The sequence below is a fragment of the Rutidosis leptorrhynchoides genome, chromosome 2 (assembly GCF_046630445.1).
Source record: "Rutidosis leptorrhynchoides isolate AG116_Rl617_1_P2 chromosome 2, CSIRO_AGI_Rlap_v1, whole genome shotgun sequence".
Lineage (NCBI taxonomy): Eukaryota > Viridiplantae > Streptophyta > Magnoliopsida > Asterales > Asteraceae > Rutidosis > Rutidosis leptorrhynchoides.
The window spans coordinates 542,342,875-542,349,517 of record NC_092334.1 but is presented as its reverse complement, the minus strand read 5'-3'; positions in this window follow the sequence as shown (position 1 = coordinate 542,349,517).

Here is a 6,643-nt window from a genome sequence, read left to right as displayed (position 1 = left end):
TTATGTTCAAACTATAGATCCACATGCAGAATTGTTACGAGAATTTCCTGAATTACAAGGAACAGGAGAATGTTCTTTAGGAGAAGGAGATGAACCAATTGATGAAGCTGAAATGTTAGCTACACTTATGGCTAATGGATATGAACCAACAACAGAAGAAATCCAAGTATTAAAAGAGGAAGACAGATATCGATACAAATCATCGATAGAAGAACCACCGGCATTAGAGTTAAAGCCACTTCCAAACCATTTGGAATACTCTTATTTACATGGTAAATCTGAATTACCTATAATAATATCGTCTTCTCTTACTGAAAATGAAAAATCTCAACTCATTTCTGTGCTAAAAGCTCATAAATCAGCAATTGCATGGAAAATTCATGATATTAAAGGTATAAGTCCTTCGTATTGCACACATAAAATCCTTATGGAAGAAAATCATAAAACATATGTGCAACGCCAACAAAGACTAAATCCTAATATGCAAGATGTTGTTAAGAAAGAAATAATTAAACTGCTAGATGCAGGTTTAATTTATCTAATTTCTGATAGTCCATGGGTAAGCCCAGTTCAATGTGTACCAAAGAAGGGTGGCATCACTGTCATCACAAATGATGATGATGAGCTTATTCCTACTAGGACTGTAATAGGATGGCGTGTTTGTATTGACTATAGAAAATTAAATGATGCCACAAGAAAAGATCACTTTCCATTACCTTTCATTGATCAAATGATAGAAAGGTTAGCCGGAAATAGTTTCTACTATTTTCTTGATGGTTTCTCTGGATACTTTCAAATTCCTATCGCACCCGAGGACCAAGAGAAAACCACTTTCACATGCCCTTATGGTACTTTTGCTTACAAACGCATGCCATTTGGACTTTGCAACGCCCCTGCAACCTTTCAAAGGTGCATGATGGCAATTTTTCACTACATGATAGAAGAATGCATGGAAGTTTTCATGGATGACTTTTCAGTCTTCGGTGATACTTTTGAAATATGTCTAATTAATCTTGAACGAATGCTTATTAGATGCGAGAAATCAAATCTAGTACTTAATTGGGAGAAATGCCATTTCATGGTTAAAGAAGGCATCGTTCTTGGTCATAAAATTTCAAGTAAAGGAATTGAAGTGGATAAAGCTAAAGTAGATGTAATCGCTAAACTTCCACATCCCACCAATGTTAGAGGAGTTAGGAGTTTTCTAGGACATGCCGGATTTTACCGACGTTTCATAAAAGATTTTTCTAAAATTGCCACTCCTATGAATAAACTCCTTGAAAAAGATGCTTCATTCATCTTTTCGGATGAATGTATCAAATCTTTTAATATTCTTAAAGAGCAACTTACTAATGCACCGATCATGATAACTCCAAACTGGAAGTTACCATTCGAACTTATGTGCGATGCAAGTGATTTTGCAATGGGAGCCGTTTTAGGTCAAAGAATTGACAAACGATTCAAACCTATATACTATGCAAGTAAGACATTACAAGGAGCATAGACGAATTATACAACTACTGAAAAAGAACTCCTTGCTATTGTCTTTGCTTTTGACAAATTTCATTCATATCTCGTTCTAGCTAAAACGGTGGTCTATACTGACCATTCAGCCCTTAAATATTTATTTTCAAAACAAGATGCCAAACCACGATTAATCCGTTGGATCTTACTCTTACAAGAATTCGATATTGAAATTCGAGATAAAAAAGGAGCAGAAAATCTCGCCGTTGATCATCTTTCTCGTCTTGAAAATCCTGAATTAGAAGTTCTAAATGAATCAGCCATACAAGATAACTTTCCTGATGAATACCTTTTGAAAATCAATTCTAGTGAAATTCCATGGTTTGCAGACTATGCAAACTACTTAGTAAGTGGATTCCTTGAAAAAGGATTGTCGTAAGAAATTCTTTAGTGATATAAAACACTATTTCTGGGAAGATCCACATCTGTTTAAAAGTTGTCCCGATGGAATAATACGCTGATGTGTATTTGGGAATGAAGCTATACAAATCTTAAACCATTGTCACACAGGACCAACAGGAGGGCATTATGGGCCTCAACAAACTGGTAGAAAGGTCTACGAAGCTAGATTCTACTGGCCTTCAATTTTCAAAGATGCACACCTTCTTTGTAAATCCTGTGATGCATGTCAAAGGGTCGGAAAAATAATTCAACGTGATGAAATGCCACAAAATGTCATTCAAGTATGTGAAGTTTTCGACATTTGGGGTATTGACTTTATGGGTCCGTTTCCAAAATCTCATAATAATCTCTACATTCTCGTTGCCATTGATTATGTATCTAAATGGGCGGAAGCGCAAGCTCTCCTAACTAACGATGCACGAGCTGTAGTCAACTTCTTAAAACGTCTTTTTGCAAGGTTTGGAACACCGAAAGCTTTAATAAGTGATCGGGGTACTCATTTTTGTAATAATCAACTTGAGAAAGTTCTCAAAAGATATGGAGTAACTCATAAAATCTCAACCGCTTATCATCCACAAACAAGTGGACAAGTTGAAAATACCAACCGAGCATTAAAACGTATTCTAGAGAAAACTGTAGGAGCAAATCCGAAGGAATGGTCCACAAAATTGGAGGATGCACTCTGGGCTTTTAGAACAGCCTACAAAACTCCAATTGGCACCACACCTTTTAAACTTGTTTATGGAAAAGCATGTCACCTTCCAGTAGAAATTGAGCACAAAGCATTTTGGGCTTTGAAGACATGTAATTTTGATTTGCATGAAGTTGGACACCTACGGTTAAATCAACTAAACGAATTAGAAGAATTAAGAAATGATGCATATCAAAATTCGTTAATCTATAAGGAAAGAACGAAGAGATGGCATGATAAAAGAATCCGAAGATCAAAAGAATTTAAAGAAGGAGACAGAGTTCTTCTCTTCAATTCAAGATTCAGATTATTTCTTGGAAAATTGAAATCTGGATGGTCTGGACCATTTATAGTCAAAAGAATTTTCCCGTACGGAACAATAGAATTGATAAATTCAAACGGGATTGAATTTAAAGTTAATGGTCACAGAGTTAAACACTATATTGATGGTCCGATGGAAGTTGACGATGAAGTAAATCTCAATTTCAATACCACAGCTAACTAAGTGTGAGGAGATTCAAAAGTTTTAAAGATAATTCTTATGCTTTTTAATTTTAGATATTCTATTTTCGTGTAGTTTCCGAGAATGGAATCCGATTGGTCTTTTCTACTAGCAGACCCTAAAGAACTAGTCCTCTCCCCCCATTCTGAATTTTTTATTTTTTTAGGTTTTACGAGATGAAGAATTCCTTTGATCTGAACCATGGTTTAATGCTACATGCTATGATTACTAAACGTAATAATGATACACTTCCGAGTGAACTAGTATCATTCATAAGAGGCAAAATGGACGGAGTAAGAAAAGAACTCAGAAATAATCATAATAATATACATTTCGGTAAAGGAAAATCAAAATCCGCAACAAAAAGAAGAGCACGACACCTTGAAAAATGTCATAAATGCGGAAAATGGTCACACGAAGGAAAATGTTCGAACAATCAGACATACTCCAATAATGAGTTCATTACTCTATGCAGAGAAGGACCGTTTATATGTTTAAAAGAAAAGTTATTAAATAAACGAGGTCACGCTTATGTAGCAATGATAAACCAAATCGAACGACTCTCCTATGAATCGTTCAGAGCAGGTCACTAAGAATTCTTTCTAGCAGATAAGTATGCACAGTTTTTATTTTTATTTTTATTGCTTTTAACCTTTTGATAATAAACGCTGAATCGTTCGCTATAAAGTATTAAATTGGTATTCAATAAAATTAGGTATGCGTAACCGAAATTATTGATATCATACAAAAAATTTATTACATCACCGCGAAATTTACCGTTTATTCATAAGGTATAAATATCTTTAATCAATCAATTCAAAGTATTCCAAAAATTCGTCAGGAGTAAAACTAGGTGATAAAATCGAAATTACTTTACCCAAAAGAGGGACGTATATTTTTGAAAATATTTGATTTATTAAAGTGGGATAAAAGACCAAAAAGATTTTGAATTTTAAATTTTATCATGATTTTAAAATTAATATATAAGTATTAAATTAATATTGTAATCTTTTTAAGTTTGCAAATATTTAAAAAAATTAATATTTTTAATATAAGTTTGTATGTATAAAAACAAAAATATAATATAAGTTTGGTGTGAATTTTTAATTTTAAAAATATGAATTTTTAATTTTATGCATTTTAAATTTAAGTTTGGTATGAATTTAAAAACAAAAATTTACTTTATTTCACTAAGTTAAAAATATGATTTTTAAAATTCGTCGTGAGTTGAAAACTAGGTCGTTGAACCGAAATTGCTCTACCCGAGGGAGGGACGAGAACTTTTATTATCATTATTTTTAATCTTATTGAATTAAAGTATGCCAAAAACATTAAAAAACCAAAAAATCTTTGCTTTTAAAACCGCGCTTTAAATTGACAAATTTTAAAATTTTGTCGAGGGACGGACTAGGACATCGTTCCGAAACGACCTCGTCCTAAATAACAAGGGAAACAAAATTTTAAAATTAATTAATTAATTGTTTTTTAAGTTAAGGTTTTTATAAAAAAAAAAAAATGCAAACACCGCGACTCGCGAAGTTTGTAAAGGGTAAATACCGCGACTCGCGGAGTTTGTAAAATACAGAAAAAAAATAAAAGGGACCGAACAGATCAGTCAACATACAACCACACCACAAAACTGCGAAAACACAGCAAAAAACACACACAAAATCGAATTTTTTCACCATTTTTCATCAAATCTTTCACAAAATCATGTTGAGAAGGATGTTATCAAGGAATTACTCAAGGAAAACGACTGAAAGAGGTGAATCTTCATCCCAAGCTCGCATTGCTCCTCCTGAGAATGCGGAACAACAGGATGTTGATAACTATTACAAACAAGATATACCTCATCCAGTTATGACATTTTCAAATATGCACGTGGAAGATTTGCACCCGAACTTGAGATTAGACAGACATTGGATAGATTATCCATAATACCAAAGGAGCTTGCACACTCTTCATTCTAAAGCTGTTGAAGTACCTAGGGTAATAGAATGGGAACCGTTAGAAGCCTTAGGATTGGGCGAACGGATTAGAGAATTACTTACATAGAGGTATGGTAATTCTACTTTTAACGATTGGGTACGTTTATTCAACATGCGTAGACCTGTATATAAAGTATGGTGTGAAGAATTATTGTGTAGTATAGAAATAAATGATCGGGTAGCTAGTTTAACCGATCGAACTTTTATTAGATTTTTGTTAGGAGGTTCGATGCGCCACATGTCTCTACTAGACATGGCTCAGGCTTTACGTATATATACGCCTGAGGAGCTAGCATCTGCCGATTGTCGAGGGTTGATATTAAATGGTAGGAAGATTGATGAAAATTTTGATACGCATGGTGTATGGAGTCAAATGACTAGCCATCACCGATTTAAAGGGGGAAATTACTCTTATTTGGATATAGATAGAGCTGAGTTAAGAGTAATTCACAGGTTTCTAGCAAACTCGATTACACAGCGAGGTAAAAATAAGGAAAAGGTAAATGAGCAAGATTTATTTTACCACATGTGTATTCGAGACCCACAAAGCGCTGTAAGTATACCTTATTGTGTGGGTTTTTATTTATCAGCTATGGTTAGGGGGATGAGACCGCACAGTATAATAGGAGGTGGTATATTTATTACATTAATTGCTGAGTATCTCGATGTGGATATAAGTCGGGGGGATTATTAATCGAAGAACCAGAACCCCACGATACAATTGGTTTAAATGTATATCATGGTGCTAAGGTTTTAAAGAGGCGAAATAACGCCGCAGTACAATATAATGGAAGACATCCACAGGTTGAGAGAAATCAACAGCCAGGTAATGTGGGAGGGGGAAATGAAATGACAGAAATGCAAAGGTTTATAACTTCACAAGAGTATGAAAATGCTAGACATCGAGCATTTGAAGATTGGCAAGTTCATCAAAACCACATCATAGCTCATTGCCAACATATAGGTAGAAACTATATTCCTACTCCAAAGCCCGTATTTCCTCCCGGGTCTATAGAGATCCAACCACCGTATCCTACTTATAAACCAGCTGAAGCATTCTATAACACATACGGTTATGCATGGAACCCCTACTGGTATCAGTATCAACCCTAGTTTTTTTTAGTTTTATTTATTTTATTTTAGTAATGTTACTACATTTAGCACTTATGTTGATATTGTAATAGTTTTTATAATTTTCTAACTTTTATTATTAGATTTTAATAATTTTTGAATGTGGGGTAATATACCAAACTTCAAAAATATGTATATATGTTTGCAGTTTATCTTATGTACACAACAGGGTAAAACAACGCATTTTCAAAGACTGGTATTAAGTTCAGCAAAAGCTACTGATTTTGAGGACAAGATGCAAAATATATGTGAAATAACAACAAGACGGAATGAACAAATGATGTGCACCATTTATCATTCAACACAAACAACAATATGTTTGGAAACTTTGGTAAAATTTAATCATTTTTCTACGCTAATCACCCTCAATAATTTAAATTATTACTGATTTCTTGCAAATGAGGG